We start from the raw sequence: 16,537 nt of genomic DNA on the forward strand, positions 1-16,537 counted from the left end.
GTGATAGGACTAGAGGGAATGGCCTCAAGTTGTGCTGGGGAGATTCAAATGAGGAAACATTTCTTCTCAGAAAGAGTGGTCAGGTATTGGAACAGGTTCCCCATGGAGGTGGTAGAGTCACCATCCCTGGGGGAGTTCAAGGAGAGGTTGGACCTAGTGCTTAGAGACATGGTTCAGTGGGTAACAGTGGTGGTAGAGGGATGGTTGGACTAGATGGTCTTAGAGGTCTTTTCCCACCTTAATGATTCTAGGATTCTGTCTCTCCAGCTCTTCTAAAAGGTTCATGCCAGTGGTGGTCTGTTGTTCAACAGGAGGAAGATTCAGTTCATCTGAGCATGAATGTAGAAAGTTTTAACTTGGAAATAGAGCCTGTGAGTAAGGCAGAAAAATTATTTATTTATTCAAAGAGGACTATCCTTAGAATTCATGCAAAAACTACAGTACAGGACTGGAGCTGGTAATTTGAAATGAAGTTGGAGAAGGGGGGCAAGGAGGAGAAGGGGAGATATGTAAATATTGGGTTTGGTCACTTTTTTTTTCCCAGCAAGCACTTAGAATAAAATTTTAAATTTAAGTAACTGGAAGCTAATATGGCCAAGCTGTTCCTCAGTACAACAGTGTCCCAAAGAGTAAAAGGGGAGAATATTTTCCTTGAAGGGGCTCAGGAAGCTCCCACAACCCCTGATTCAAAAGGAAAGAAAAAAAAGACAAAACACAGGAACTTTATTCAGAACTAGAGACCAGCAGATTGCAGCTGATTCCTGTTGAGTCTGCCCCATAGCTCTATGGGCATCCCTTCACACTGCTATGAAAGCACAAACACAAAAGGTTTTGAAGACTGGCTGAATTAGAAACAGCGTTTCAATATTCAGATTTTCCTACACAGCATACAACATAGTGTTAAGCAACTCACTGAAGTGTTTTATGTCAAAAATGATACAGGAAGGAACAATATCCAAATGCAAGCTACTAGAGCTGGTCAATTAAAAATAGCACAGATTTATTCATAAATATCCATGAATCCTTGTTTATTTCTGTAGTTGTCCAGTTTATTTGCTGCATTATCATATAAACAGTCAAAACGTCCATGAAATTCTGGCTTTCTGGAGAGAGAAGATGCAATCTTCTATAAAGAGAGCTAATACATGATGCGAGTAGCAATACTTGCAGCATCTAAAACTGAGCAATGAATATGCTCATCCTGATCAAATTATACAGAATATCAAATAGCGTAGGCAATAACCTTCTTATTCGATAACAACCTTCTTCAATAACCTCTAAGCGTTCCTCCTTATCCTTCTATATTTTATTGTACAGTTATGTACAAACACTAAAGAAAAATTAGAAATGCAGAATAAAGTACAAGGATTGCCAGCAAGGAAAATGTGTTTGTGTGTGTGTGTGTGTGTGTGTGTGTGTGTTGTGTTGCAAATCTTTACAAATATCTACAAACTTGCTGGAAATGGAAAATGTAAGACAAGCTGTGGGTTACATGATTTGGGGGGAGCCTGCTAAAAGAAGGCAAAACTGAACGTGTAGTGAAGTTGGAAAGCAGACTACAACACATATTAGTCTGTTCAGAGTTACAAGACAGTGGTAAGGGAAGCAAAATAACCAAATGCATTAATGCTAGTCACAGGTGAACAGAAACTAGTTTTATAAATATATTTAGTCCATTACATAAACAGCAGGAAACAATCAGCAGCAACTACAAACAGCTTATTTAAGTAGCCTTTAGTAAGCTCAATGGCTTGGACAGAAGTTCCTTTTTAAGTGATAAAAACCAACCTCTCTGTTGGGTGACTTAGTTAATAACCATCTTTAAAAACCCTGAGGAACAACTCGGTCCCACTGAAGTAAGATTTTATCAGTGACTTAAATTTCACCCTCTAAGTATCAGCTAACATTCATCCGCTTCTGAAGGAGAAGTCATAGACCCTAATAGAGAATTTCTGTTTTCCTCCTGCAGTTATTATCCTGGGGAAGTTAGTGTCTGGTTCACTTCTGCTGGAATCTGTGAACTCATGAGGCTCTCAGTGAAGACTTGCCATGGCACACAAACTGCTAGAAGTGAAGTGCTATAAACAGAACTGTCACAGGGATCTTGCCATTCTCTTGGTCCTGAGATTAGCTCTGTAAAGCACAGAGGAAAAATAACTGCCCAGTTTAAAGGTTAGAAATCTACTAGGCACCAAGCATCCTACCACCAATGGGTACCCACAGACTTTGTTGCACCTCCAATAGAAATATGATGCAGCTGATGCTGTGATGCTGTAACTAGTAAGAAACCGAGAAGTGTTAGGTCTCAAAAATGCAAGTGACCTATTGATGACTAGACCAAGCATTTGGAATTTTTTTTTTTTTTAAACAACATTCAATGCTTGCAGCTCTTAAGATGACCACCTTAAAAAAAAAAAAAAAAAAAAAGGGTACTAAATGCCTTCAGTTGACAGTTGAACTTGGATCAATCCAGTCCCCAAAAAAACAGTCAATAAATGTATGGATCAGGAAACTCATGTGGTGTAAGTCCCAGAAAAGGTGCAGAGTGGGGATAGATGGGAAATATTATTCTATTAAACACTATATGCTATTAACTAAACGTTTTTCATACAGTAAGAGACAGAGGTGACCAGTGGTGGAAAATTGTATTGCAATTTTTAAAATAAAGGGTAACGGAGAACCAAAGCTGGATATCCTTGATCAAGACTTTTCCTGCTTCCCTTATTATGCTGCTCCATTACATTGAAAACTCCAAGGAAAAGCTTTCTTAAGTCATTCTTAAGGATGCTTCCAAACACACACACAAAAAAAAAAAATGATCACAACTGTTGCTGTCTTTACTGTTCGTCATTTCATACGAGCATTTCACTTATGCTGTGTACCACAATGAATAAATTTTGCTCTCACTTGCTGTTTACGCTTCAGCATGTTTCCTCTGTTCTCTCTCACGTCTACCTGTCGGCCTGTCTCTCCCACGTAAGAGAGAGTTAGATCAGAGTGGGCTATCACAGATAAGCATCAGGAGTACAAACAGGCTCAGACCACCAGCTGGGAAGAGAGTGCCTGTAACAAACCACCAGGCACTGTGAAGCAAAACCCTTGGCATCCCATCACTCAGCCTGACCTACCTCCTTATTTCCAGCCCATCTGCAACCTGTTTTCTGCTGATTGCTCCCTTTGCACCCAGCCCCCACCCCACCCCACCCCACCTCACCTCACACACCAAACTCAGAGAATTGCACTCTCAGTCCAATTCTGGATAACAGAAGAGAAGAAAGAATTTGGAAAAAAAAAAAAAAAAAAAAAAAGGTAAGTTAAGAGTATTGTGACATGCAGCTCTTGCTTTAACCCTTGTGCTGGAAATCAGCTGTCAGAGCTAGAAATGGGGCATCTGCCTCCCTTTTGCCTGTCCTCCCAAGATGACTGGATTTCCCTCTCTGAATAGCCTGCATAGCTCTCTCCCCCAGCATAATTCCAACTCCATCAAACTTAGCCAACAGTAAACATGTATTTCTTAAAGCTGCTATGGGGATTTATTCAGAATATTTTTCAGTGTTGGGCTAACAATTTGGAAAAAGCAGGGAAGAAAAACATAAGTGTCCCATGACTTCTACCAGGGTTCCAGGCTGGGGACAGAGTATCAGGGTTACTAACAAATGTTTTTCCTTCTAACTTCCCATAAAATTCCTATCATAATACTGTCAAACACCTGATTTCTCCCCAAAACCTTTCTAGCTGCATACAATTTCAGTACACTGATCCACTCCTTTCTTATGAGTGATATTATAACAGACATTAAGATAACTTTTGCCAAGAAACCAAATTGTGTCAGAGTTAAGTAAGATGGAATAAAACCTGATGGGCATTGTACCTGACCAACAGAATAACCTGGACAAACATCATCACACAGCAACCCTTTCCAAATGCCAACCAAGCTCACTATGAAATTACAAACAGTGGCTAGAAATGCCAGCAGCTAACAAGAAGAAACTGAAATCCAACACTGAGGGTAGAACAGCTTACGGGGAAGAGCTCCTCCTAGTCAAAACCAGGAGAGTCATTTTAATGTTTTCAACACCCTCTATGCCTTCAAATACACCCCTCTCACCCCACGTGGATTCTTAAATTGTCAATATGAACTGGAGGGGCACAGCTCCTGGAAAGAAGCAGCATTATTTTTACAGTCTGCCTCATTAATTCTGTCTTTTTCCCTTTTCTTCACAAGCCCAGGCAGTAAGCTGATGCTTCAGGGGTCACTCCCCCCTCTTGCACACCAGACATGGCAGGGTGCACTTACTGCTTCCTCTCTTCCACTTTGCCTCCCACTTCAAAGTCTCCAGGTAGTCAGGCAGCAGAAGGAATGAAACCACAACTGAAACCGCAGATTCAGGGAGAAATGTGTCAGAGAAAGCAGGAGGGAAAAGAAAACAACACCAAAGAGGAAGGCACCGACAGAGCTCAGAGAAGACTTTGATTAAATGTAGTATCTGGATTTGGAAACCCCAGACAAAAACCTGGCCAAAAGGGTCACCCTTTATCTGGTTCAATTTAAGTACTGTGCTGTGAAAAGGTTGTATTCCTTCTTTATTAGTGAGGAAAAGATTCAATGAACACTCCAGAGGAAGTGCTTTTTAACACCTCGGTTCTTTGCTCCTTATTACATCCTTTTTAGTTACTTGCAGTACCAGGCACTCCTGTTCTGTCCTGTGATGGATTTGTTGCATCCTCTACTGAGCTCTTCCACCCCAACACTGTAATTCTGGGTACCCTCCCGCTACCCCACATGCCATGAGCTCCTGTGGGTCACATCCCCTAGAAAGGGCCACTGATACATACAAGAGTTATCAGGCCACCTCCCCCAGCATGTCCTCCCTCTCAGCATGCACAAGAAAAGTGCTTTCCTCCTAAATGCCTTCCACTCAAATTATCTGAAAACATCACAGTCATCAAGTTTAACTGGTTCACCAGTGCCTTTAGAGAAAGGCAAGCAAGGAAAGGAGGGTGCAAAATATTGCCATGTGACACGGCTGGTAGGTGTAGGTGTTGAGGAGAACTGACAGGAAGGGGTAATTGGGCACATCAGAGCTGAGCAAAGGTACAGCTCTAAGAAGAATTAACCTGTGATACCAATGCAACGAGCACAATTTACATTAATTCTTTAGATCAATTTAACCAGAGCAGACACTGGTGTAACTATACTGTGACTGTTGTACTCCTCAAGGTAGGAGCTTGTACCTTGAAAAAAACAGAAGGAAAATGAAACAAGTGAGCAGATGTCACTGGAAGAAAAGATGGAAATAGAACAGCAAGTTCTGCTCCATATTTAAACTCCACAGTCTCTTCTTGCATATTTTTATTTAAACTGGTTGTAACAAATATCTTGATGCATTTAAGAAAATTGCAGCAATTTTTCCATACTATTGTTGTATAACTATTTGTCTTCTTTTACTAATGCTGGCAGGCTTACATAAAAACTCTGAAGAAAGGAAAAAACTTGTTCTGAGAAACACCAGCGGAAAATCCATTTACTTCAAGTGATGTTTCTATGGGCTGATACCACTATAGCCACAGGACAAATCTCTATCAGAAAGAAAGGCAAAAGAGGAAAGAGGAGGAAAGTAGTAGGGAAGAGCAAGTGCTTCCCTATCCGGTCTGCGTAACAGCAAACCCTGCTGTACCTCTGGCTCATATTGTACACTCCTCATCTCACTGGAAAATGTAGAGATGTAAAAATACCAGATTTCTAGTTTTCCAGCAATTCTCTAAGTTCAGAGCTACCATAGTGCTGTCCACAACACCAGTGCATCGCCATAATAAATGAATTTCTTGATGTCCCTTCCACAGCTTCTCGCAATGTCTTGATGACAAACAGGGTGACGGGAGACATTATCCATTATCACCTGTTTAATTATTCACACACCACCTACAAGGACTTAGTAAATATAGATCATGAAGAATGTGGAGATTGAAGAGATGGAAATCAGACATGTAAGTTCACTAGACATTGCTAGTACTCCTACTCAGACAAATTAGACCCTATTGTGAAAAAAAAACACGTTTAAAATCTAAAAGAATGGAGACATCATGAAGTAATGCTGTGATAGTCCAATGCCACGCAAAATAATGAAAAAAGAAATGAAAATTATAATTCCTGCATAGCTTTTTCTGATAACTCTCTACATGGATTATGCATAGGGCCATAGGTATTGGGATGACATTTAAAGTGGCCTATAAGAATGGCATCATGGAAATTTAATGCCTCCTCCACTACATTAGATGCTGAGCCTTATTCTGGTCACAAGGTAGTGTTTTCCCTAAAACATTCCTAGTTCTGTCCCTCAGAAAGGAGGCTCAGGGCCTATTCCAAATAAAAAGTTTCATCAGCAACTCATTGATAAAGGGTTAAATGGAGAAGTCGTTAATGAATATTAGAGCACAGTCTCATTTGCTTTCCTAGCTGAAGACGTAACTGTTTTGTATGCTTACACTTCATACCTTTGTTCAACATTTTCTAAAGCTTTCCTAAGTAATTTTAAAAAGCTTCTGTATATGAAGTACGCACAACAAGTTACAGACTCAGTTCCAGTTCTGACAGTAAAAGTAGAGAAATTTCTGCAATCAGTTAACAGCAAAAAGAACAGATCCTTAAGTTGTAATTATTACAGAAGTCTTGCTGAGGCATAAGACATGCCCTGTCAAATGAGAATATTGTGTTAACGAGATAAAAATTCTCAGGAGATGCTCTACCTTAAACCTGGCTTCAAGAAACTCTGAAAGTGTTACTATTAATAGTATCATTGCCTTCATAAAGCACAAATATTCTACCCTCCACAGTCAGAGAATCAAATATACAATATTGGAACCAGCATTTGGATTAGGCATAGACCAGTACGAGTTCAACAGCAGCAAATCACCCAGAGCAATAGGTCTCTGAACATTATTTAAGTGACACTGGGGAAAACAAATTCCCAGTGTTTTCCTCCAGCCACACATGGTAAGCAGGTTGGCCTATCTCCTTCTCTAAGGGTATTTTTTTTTTTTTTTATTTTATTACTTCATTTCTAAATCAGGCTGAAAGCTGTATGGAGATGGAGAAAGTAATTTAAATAACACCTGCCAATTTTCCACAGCTAAAATACCTGTGCTCTTGAAGAAAAACTGAAATCCTTCAGAATTATTAGCTAGAACGTAGAATGTGGTATCAAGCAGAAGGAAAAGCGTGCTGCATTTATTTACATAATGTATCATTTTATAATATATAATGTACTCTTACTGCAACATTATATCAATTATTTACCAAAAAAGCTTTAATAAATTTAACTGTTTCTCCCACTTATCAACCACTTTAGAATAATTTAAAGCTCATTTCCTGATGCACTGAAATTATTCTCAACTATGCGTGCTGGCAAACACAAAAACCTTTTTACTTCACATTTGCAAAATGACATCTGCTTTATTTCCATCTTTGTTTTCAGACGCAAGATTACTTGAGCATTTTATTTCTTAATCTGTCAAACAGCATTGTCAAAAAACAGGGAGTACACATACTCCTCAAACCCCCATAGATTCAAGATTACAAAAGCTACATTCAACATTTTTCTGAACTTACATATCAGATAGAAATCATATAAACTTACTCCTATAAAAATGTTCCCTCTGCTAAAAAGTCTGCAAACATTTATAACACTGAGAAGGGAGAAACCCTAAGATTTATTATTACAGAATGACTGCTACATAGCTAAAGTAGAAAGTAGTTTTCCATTATTAGCTGAATTTTCAATCAACCCCATCTTTCCTTTAGTATAGGGTCAAGTCCTATTCCAGTCTCAGACACACAAAGAATAAAAGTCAAAGTTTCTGACACCTCCTCTAGCACCAGAAGTTTTAGCAGTCCAAAGTTAAAACATAGTGGAGAAAAGGATGTTCTATTTACTTCCTTTATAATCATGTTACACATCAGAAACAAAGACAAAAAAGAGGCCTTGGAGAATGACTAAAAAAGTATGTGAATACAGGCCCACTGCACTTATTTCAACATCTTGCATGGTCTTGCTTCCACAGCTTCACACCTTGCCTTTTTACACTGATCTCTTAAAGGCTTATTCACCAGCTTGTCTTAGTCTAAAGGAATATACTGCACACAAAATTAAATATGTACAGCTAAGATAAGAAGCCAAGGTGGTTGGTTTTGTATGTTAAATACAAGCAAGGTCAATAAAACACATTAGTAAGTTGAAGTACAATGTCTTTTCCTAGATAAGTGATTATGCTCAGAGAACCTAGATTTATTTTTAAGTGATATCTTTCTAATCATTATTTGTTTGGTTGAGATTTGCATAGATTTTTCTTTGTGGTTGCTGTTGCAAGACCTGAAGGAGCAAAGAGCAAGGAAAAAAATAGAGCTTACCACATCAGGAGAAGGGCAAGAAAGTTATCACAAAGACTTGTGTGTGGAGGCAAAATGGGTGTGGGAGCCAAACGCAGATGTGTATGACAGCAGACAGAACCAGGATCTGTATGCAAAGAAACTAGGACAAAGGGGCTCTGTCAGGGTACCAGAGCCGGCATAAGAAGTTTGGGTAGAGTTGATAGTAGAGGATTGATATACATGGTCAGAACCCAAAAAGAAGATGGAGACTGCCTGAGTACATGAACCAAAGACAGCAGAAAGAACGTGTTAGCACAACAGTATTGTATCACTGGCCAAATGGCCACAGAAATAGGAAGCAGTGAAAGAGGAACATAGTGAGAAACAGCCTATGATGGGGAATCAAATGACAGTGACAGACAGCAGAAAGAGCCAAATTCATGTATCTTTAAAAAGATCAGTTTGAACCACAATTATAAAAACCAAAACATATTGCTTGTAATAGCATGGTTACCATATGGCATCAACTCCTCAGCAGAAGTATTCATATACCTTGTGAGAACTGTTCCACGCTTTAAAATAGCTGTGCTTCTTCAAATTCTGTCCTGGATTTCCTGGTACCTATAAAATTCTGGCTTGAGACAACTATACTACATCTGTAACACAAATTTCTACCATTACCCACTACTTCTGTTGGTGATACTTTTCATCAGAAGATCTCAGGGCTCATTTACAAACCAGGTCAGCATCATTATCCCCATTTTACAGATGAAAAATGAAGGTGCTGTAGATCAGCCTGCATTATTAATATGAACTCTCAACCCTAAATTCATTTTACTGTCGTTTTCCTTGAAATATTCATTTGTACTTTTGCACTAATGGTATTTTTGTCATGTAGTTCTGAATTTTGTCAAAAATACCTGGAGCATATTGTGGGGCATTTTTAGCATTCTCAGAACTCTAAATAAAACAGCACAGACTCAGACTCCCACACTACTCAAGAGAAATCCATTCCCTCAAACCAACCCCACAGTCTGAGCAGGCTCTACCTTCACTCCAGCACCTCTAGGGAAAGATCCTGTTTCCCCATGCTTCATCCTGATATCATGCTCCAACTCCCTTCAATTTTTATGGAAGCCATTAGTCACATCCTGCATTTGAAACTTCTGATCTTCGGTGCCTAGAGGAAGCATTAGTTGAAATTGTTTGGGATGTCTTCTGTGTTCTGTAACCCTTTCAGAAGCAAGTCTGGGACCTCTCATCCGTTACTTGAGATATTTTTACAGGTTTTTAAGTCTTCTGTGAAGTTACTAAGCAGGGCAGAATGTCAGCGGCTGCCTTAAACTCAAAGATGAGTTAGAGTACAATACTAATCTCCCTTCTGCTTCCCTATTTTTCCCTTAAAATGAGGTTTCTCTTCTAAAATAACAGTTCAGACTCCATGGCCTACAAGCAACAAAAGCAGGGTGTTTTAGCAACCTGTTGGATGATCAGCTGAACTTTCTCTTGTGAGGACCTCGAGGCCTGGTTCCCTCCCCCTTTTCCACCCTTTCCAAAGGAAGAGCACCTACATTCTTTCACTTGGCACACAGGCGCTGAATTTTATTACCTCTGGAGAATATACAATTCCTATCCCCATCCCTAAAATGAGTATCAGTGAGCTTCCATAAAGCATCCAAGATACTAACCAAATGCTAACAGGGAATATTTAATGCTGGCCATCATAATTTCATAACTTCAGTCTGATGTCAGAGTTAAACCTTGACAGACCTGAAATTCAATCCCATCTTTCTTGCACAGGACCAAAAAGATTTGCAGTAGCTTCAATTGCTGCTGTTGCTAGAAGAACAGTGAGGCTTGGTTTTACACTTATTTAACTTATTATGGAAAAGAATGCTTACTGCTCATTCCTCTGCACACTAGGCTGTGCCTGATTCTTCTGAGACAAGATCAGCCCACCTTCAGATACCAATACCCTGCTCGTATACAAAAACTCAAGAAAAGTAAAGTTATGATGCTCTTCTTTTCAGTGATTCCATGGGAGACCAGGACGCTCTGTTACTGGAAAGCATCATCCCACATGGAAGCAGTGAAAGGATGGAGGTTATAAACAGCACACAGAACACTTAAAAATATTATCCAAAAATTATAACATTTTGACAGGTTACAAAAAAACTGTGACATTTTTCATGAGCTTCTTGCCAAACAACACTTCAGAGTTTCATAGGATGGCAGAGGCAGAACACTAACAAAAGTCACCTTCTTTTAAATATCAAGTCCCTTCTTCAAGGCCTGAACATACTAGAGAACAAAGCTGAAGATTGTTTTATTTTTCCTACTAGAATCATTCTTAAACTGATCAATTTGGCTGAGACTCTCAAGTGATACAAAAGCTAGATTTCAACCTGAAGTTCAGTCTGGGATTTACCCACCCTTGCAGTAAATGTTTAGCTTAATGGAAATCAAAGTCATACTGCATCAAGAAACTGGTGATTCTTCAGAGTGCATCTTTACAGTGTGTAGTTCTATGAACGTTTGAGGAGAAAAGCAAAGGTCATTTAATTATATTGTATCCCTCCCCTCATCTCTACCATTTATTGTCTCTCGTGTAATCTCACTCTAGATCTTGACAACTACAGAAACAGATGCTAGCCTTTCAGTATTCTTGTTTTTAAGAACCTTCATTCCAGGAGAATTTTCTGAAAACATATGGTGAGACATTTTCTGAAAACATATACTGAAGATTTTCTCAGCTGGTTTCATTTACACAGGAACATACCCCTCAGGTGAGCTGATCAGAATACCCAGCATTCAAATCAACAGGGTAAAACCCCCAGGCAAAAAGTACCTCATACCCCAGAAAGTGGGATAAGATTTTCCTTAATGGAAATTCTCCTTCCTGGTCAGTCCTAGAAGTCTGATTGCAATTCATTCCTCATTGATTTTATAGTGATACAGCTCATTCTATTATCTGTAACATTTGTTTAAATCATGCAAAAACCTGACACAGGCTGCAGAACACCCCATGTTTAAGCACTACAGCATTTAACAGATGACCAAAAGTCAGCAAGCCTTCTGTGACATCAAGAGACACTGAAATTCAAGGAGTTTGACCACAGTTCCTTTCAACAAAAGTAAATAAGCCTGAACTCTTAGAACAACGCCCCACAGGAGTATACAGCGTCTCTCCTGACACTGATACTAGACAACAGAGCATTTCCCCTTCCAAGGAGCATCCTCTACAGATCGTCTAATCACGAGGAGATCTGATCCTCAACTGCTGAATAAATACTGAATTATTTTTGTAGCAGCAAGCTAAACATAAAAGCAAGAGATGCCTTAAGTAGGTGGGATCAAATACTCATTGTTGTGCTTGGTTTTCAGTCTTAACAAAAGGATTTTAGCAGATGACTAAGCACACTAAGTGGCACAGTCAGTTGGATAAAATTAAACAAGTAGAGTTGCGTCAGCAACATTAGGCCCTTAGCTATGTGTGAAGCACAGTATTAGAAGTGACAGGGAAAAGTGTTCCAAATAACAAGTGAAATTTGTTAAGCCTGCCTTTCTGCTGCACCCTCAAGGGAGCAGGAATAAGCACCCAAACACATATCTAATTGTTTCATTTCATCCCTTAAAGAGAAATGAACTCAGATGCTACAAACCTGAGCAACAAGCTAGAAGACACCCATACATTACCACTCAGAACAAAAATACAGAACAAAAATCTGCTTGCAGCATCTTGTTTGTATACTCTGAAACAATAACCATACTGTTCTGAATGGAGCTGACACAGGAAAAGCTTTAGAGATGAAAAATAAAGCAAATTCTTTGGAGAACAACAGGTATGGGTAGTTCAAATCTCTTGGCCTTGGGCCTTCTTCTCCACAACTTTCACAATTCCATCAGAGTAGCAACATCAGTTGAATGTTATATACCAACAGCAAGGCAGAACACAATACTGTCCCAGTCCTCTCTGACCAGACTTCTTGCAGTAGTTTGTGGTTCCATTTGCCACCATAATTGCAGGGCTGACTTGCTGACCAGAAGCTACTGCAAAGGGTTTTAAGAAGAGAGGTAGCACCTCAGGGTATGTTTTCACCTAGCAGAGCCCCATCCTCAAAGCACGTCCACTAACCAGCTCTGTCCCTAAGTCAGCAGCTTCATCACATACCACCACATACATCCCGCATTAAGCCATTTGAGAGGCCTGCCCCTGACCTCAGATCTGGTGTATTTTCTCCAGCTGACATGCCCATATCTTTCTAAGAGAGAAACACCAACCCAAGCAGAAATTATGACTGTGAAGCAGAAGTGAGTTTGTGAAATTAGATATGTGTTTGAGGTGATCGTCCCCCTGTACTCGGCTCTGGTGAGGCCGCACCTCGAGTACTGTGTTCAGTTTTGGGCCCCTCGCTACAAGAAGGACATCGAGGTGCTTGAGCGGGTCCAAAGAAGGGCGACGAAGCTGGTGAGGGGCCTGGAGAGCAAGTCCTATGAGGAGCGGCTGAAGGAGCTGGGCTTGTTCAGCCTAGAGAAGAGGAGGCTCAGGGGTGACCTTATTGCTCTGTATAAGTACATTAAAGGAGGCTGTAGCGAGGTGGGGGTTGGCCTGTTCTCCCATGTGCCTGGTGACAGGACGAGGGGGAATGGGCTAAAGTTACGCCAGGGGAGTTTTAGGTTAGATGTTAGGAAGAATTTCTTTACTGAAAGGGTTGTTAGGTACTGGAACGGGCTGCCCAGGGAGGTGGTGGAGGCACCATCCCTGGAAGTCTTCAAAAGACGTTTAGATGTAGAGCTTAGGGATATGGTTTAGTGGGGACTGTTAGCGTTAGGTCAGAGGTTGGACTTGATGATCTTGAGGTCTCTTCCAACCTAGAAATTCTGTGATTCTATGATTCTGTGAAATCATTAGGCTTGTCCTACATTACAGGTCACACTAGTTTCAAACTAAAAAGTCTTCTAATTCTGCAAGAGTCTCATTTTTTTTTAATTCCTGTAGTCTTGATGCTTTTGGTAGTGAAAGTACACGTAATACACTGCATGTATTTCATACATCTAAACCACCATCATGTTTAACCTTCCTTTTCCAATTACAGCAATAAATTTCATTTTATCAGCTCAGAAGAAGTAGAAAAAGGATGGAGAGAGGGAAAGAGTAACCTGGTGATAGTCACCAAACAGCAACTCACTTTCCCTCCTGGCAAGCTCAGCACTTCGACAGGGCCACGTTCTCTGCAGCTAACTAACGGTTTCAAAAAATGTTGTAGGGGAGGAAGGTAGGCAGACATGTAGAATTTTTTGTTCTTTTGCTTTTAAGTTTAAACACTCGTGAGAGAAGGAAGAATTGGGAGAGAAGGAAGAATTAAAAGTGATCAGAATTTTTCTTTCCTTCAATATTTCCTGACATTGCTCTGTTGCTTTATTAGGTCAAAGAGGTTCGAAGGAGCTAGGATAAGAAATAAGTAAATAAAGCTTAATTTACTTTTTTAATTTAAGCAAAAGCAGTTTAATTCTTACCACTTACAAAACTGATGATCCTAAAACCCATGGAGTTTCCACAGGCCACATTAAGTAAAACAAGGTTACAACCCTAAATTCACTTAACCTGAGATCAATACTTTACCTCCTGTAAAATGCAGTCTTGAAATTTAAAGAGATCACCTCTTTCTTTCCTGAGATATTTTCACTTTTCCCCACCCACCAGAGACCAATATACTCTTTCTCAGCTAGCTGGAATTGCCTGCTTTGAAGTTCAGGTGTACAAGTGTTCAGTTTTACAAACATTGTCAGAAAATTAAAAATTATTCTGACATTTTTACAAACCAAGTTTGATCATTTTATGTTCAGCTCTAAAGATAACCAGGCAAAACAGTCAATTTCTTTATGATCAATTCAAAAACAATTGAAGCACAACTAAAATGATCAATGCAAAGAATATACTTTAATACAATTACTAAAGAATGCAATTATGGATCACTAAACCCATTAAAGGAAGTTCAATCTGAGTTAGGCAACTCCATAGCTGTAAGTGTATCTCCATATTAATCTTATTTACAGCCTGGTAGACCTCATAAACACAAATCAAACTGCAGCAATTTTAAGAGCAGTATTATACAGCTGAGCAGAAAAAAAAAAAAAAAAAAACACACACACAACTCTGTCTAGGCACAGCTCTGGACTTTTTTTCTAAAAGCAAACAAGGATTTTGTTAGCCTTCTTGGCCATGAGGACACATTGCTGCATGTTGACCACCAAGGCCCATAAGTTCCTTTCTGCAAGGCTGCTTTCCAGCTGGTCAGCTCTAGCCCATACTTGCACATGAAGTTCCCTGTGTGCAGGGTTCTGTGCTTCCCTTCATTGAACTTAAGACAATCTTCTCCCACCAAGGTTAAGTTTTTCCTGCTACAGACTTTTTTTCTGTTCTTAAAGGCCTGGAATTCCTGAAGGTAACTTACCAGTGAAGACAAAGCTGAAGATGACATAAAGCATCTTTGGCTTTTTCCATGTTCCTTGCCACCAGAGCCCCTTCCCATCTAAACAACAGGTCCACATTCTTACTTGGCTTCCTCTTACTGCCAAGATATACTGGTAGAAGCCCTTTGTGTCACCCTTCAAATCCCTCCCCAGACTCAACTCTAGACTACAGCTTTCTTATCTAGCCCTCTCCCTGCAAACTTGGACAGTTTCTCTATGGGGCATCTGACCCTGTTTCCACCTTTTTCTGCTTGAGTTTTGTCAGGAAGTCTCTGCTCGGCTATGCAGACCTGCTGCTGCCTGTGATCAGTTTGCTGCTCACTAGGATAGACTGCTCCTGAGCTTCTTGAGTCCGTTTTCTTCTTGGTGGAGGTTTAGGGAAAAAAAAATAACAAAAAAAAAAGAAAAAAAAAAAAAAAAAAAAGGCTTTTCAAGGAGCTAGAGCAGCCTTCCTGAGAACAAGATGGAGTGGAAGCAGGCCAAACAGAGCATACAAGCTACAAGGACCCTACGCTATAGCCCATCTACAACTGGCACAGATTGCAAAGCTCGGTGCAATTTCAAAATGCTCTGAAGCTGCTCTAATATTATATCTAAGAGCTGTCAGTTGTTCCAGAATACAAAGGCAGATTGCAGCTATCCTTCTTTCTTGTTAACTTGTATTCTCGTTCAAAGAGAGCAACTGAGAATTGGGGTCTCAGGAGCCAAAAGTCACACTTCCTTTTTCTGACCCAAGGTTTGGGGAGGCTCTCCTCATACTTTTAAGCTATTCACCACCTCTCTTCCTAAATTACTGAGACTTTACTACCTGATCCTTCAGAGAAACCTTTGCTATTTCTCACTTCAGTATCTCTGACCTGCTATACATTACTCTCTCACTGCAGCTTATTTCATTAAAGTGAGAAATGTCTAAATTTGCTTCACTATCTCTCCAAGCTTGATTTTCTCAACTCTAAAAAAAATGTCAAAGGTGTCATAAAGGTCTGTCCAAGGAACACCTCAAAGATTAATGGTAATGAAGCTACAGCAGCTTAATGAAGTTGTTTAACAAGTCAGATAGCATTATAGGCTGTTTAGCACTAGCAAGGTTATGCCTGGCAAAAGTTTAAACAGGAGCTTGCTTTGTTTGCCTGTGAAAAAGTACTTATTGAACTCACCAAGTCTGATGCTGCAGGACACCTCCTGCTCACTTATCAGCTGTCTGCAGCTGTATTCTGGGTCACGCTTGCTGCTGGAGAGAGAAGGAAGGCCAACCACAGCAAAAGCTGTGCTGCTAACTGAGGTCCTGACACCCACCAAGCCTCTGATGGAGCACAGGCACAGGACCCCAGCACACTGCCTGCCACATGCCTGGGGAGGCACATCCTGCTGTAGGTTTAGCACTCCCACCAAAAATAGTTGGTAAATTCCCTCTACCAATTGACCTAAAACCTGGATTTCCACTTATCAGCATCAAGATAATCCAAGAAATCTGTGATGTCTGTGGCTCTTTAGCCCAAGCAGTTGGCTAATATTCAGAGCTCTACACATATTAGAACACAATTCAGTCACCGAAATCAAATTAACAGCTGCAAATTGGTTTATTACCTGTAAACATACTCAGAAAAATCTACCCATCTTTCAAACAGCAGGAGCAAAGAACTGGCAGTTTCCTACTTCAGAAACTTCAAGTGTCTCAAACTCTAGAGGAGCTAC

General features: G+C 40.1%; 1 long non-coding RNA gene across 1 annotated transcript in view; it reads right to left on the reverse strand.

The window, feature by feature from the left end:
- Positions 1 to 945: 945 nt before the first annotated feature.
- LOC137862543 (uncharacterized) overlaps positions 946 to 16,537 on the reverse strand; it is a 60,701-nt gene continuing 45,109 nt past the window's right edge. Inside the window, exon 3 of the long non-coding RNA XR_011100388.1 lies at positions 946 to 2,133. This is a non-coding gene — a long non-coding RNA (uncharacterized lncRNA). The remainder of the gene's footprint in view (positions 2,134 to 16,537) is intronic.

This window comes from Anas acuta, chromosome 1, assembly GCF_963932015.1.
Source record: "Anas acuta chromosome 1, bAnaAcu1.1, whole genome shotgun sequence".
Lineage (NCBI taxonomy): Eukaryota > Metazoa > Chordata > Aves > Anseriformes > Anatidae > Anas > Anas acuta.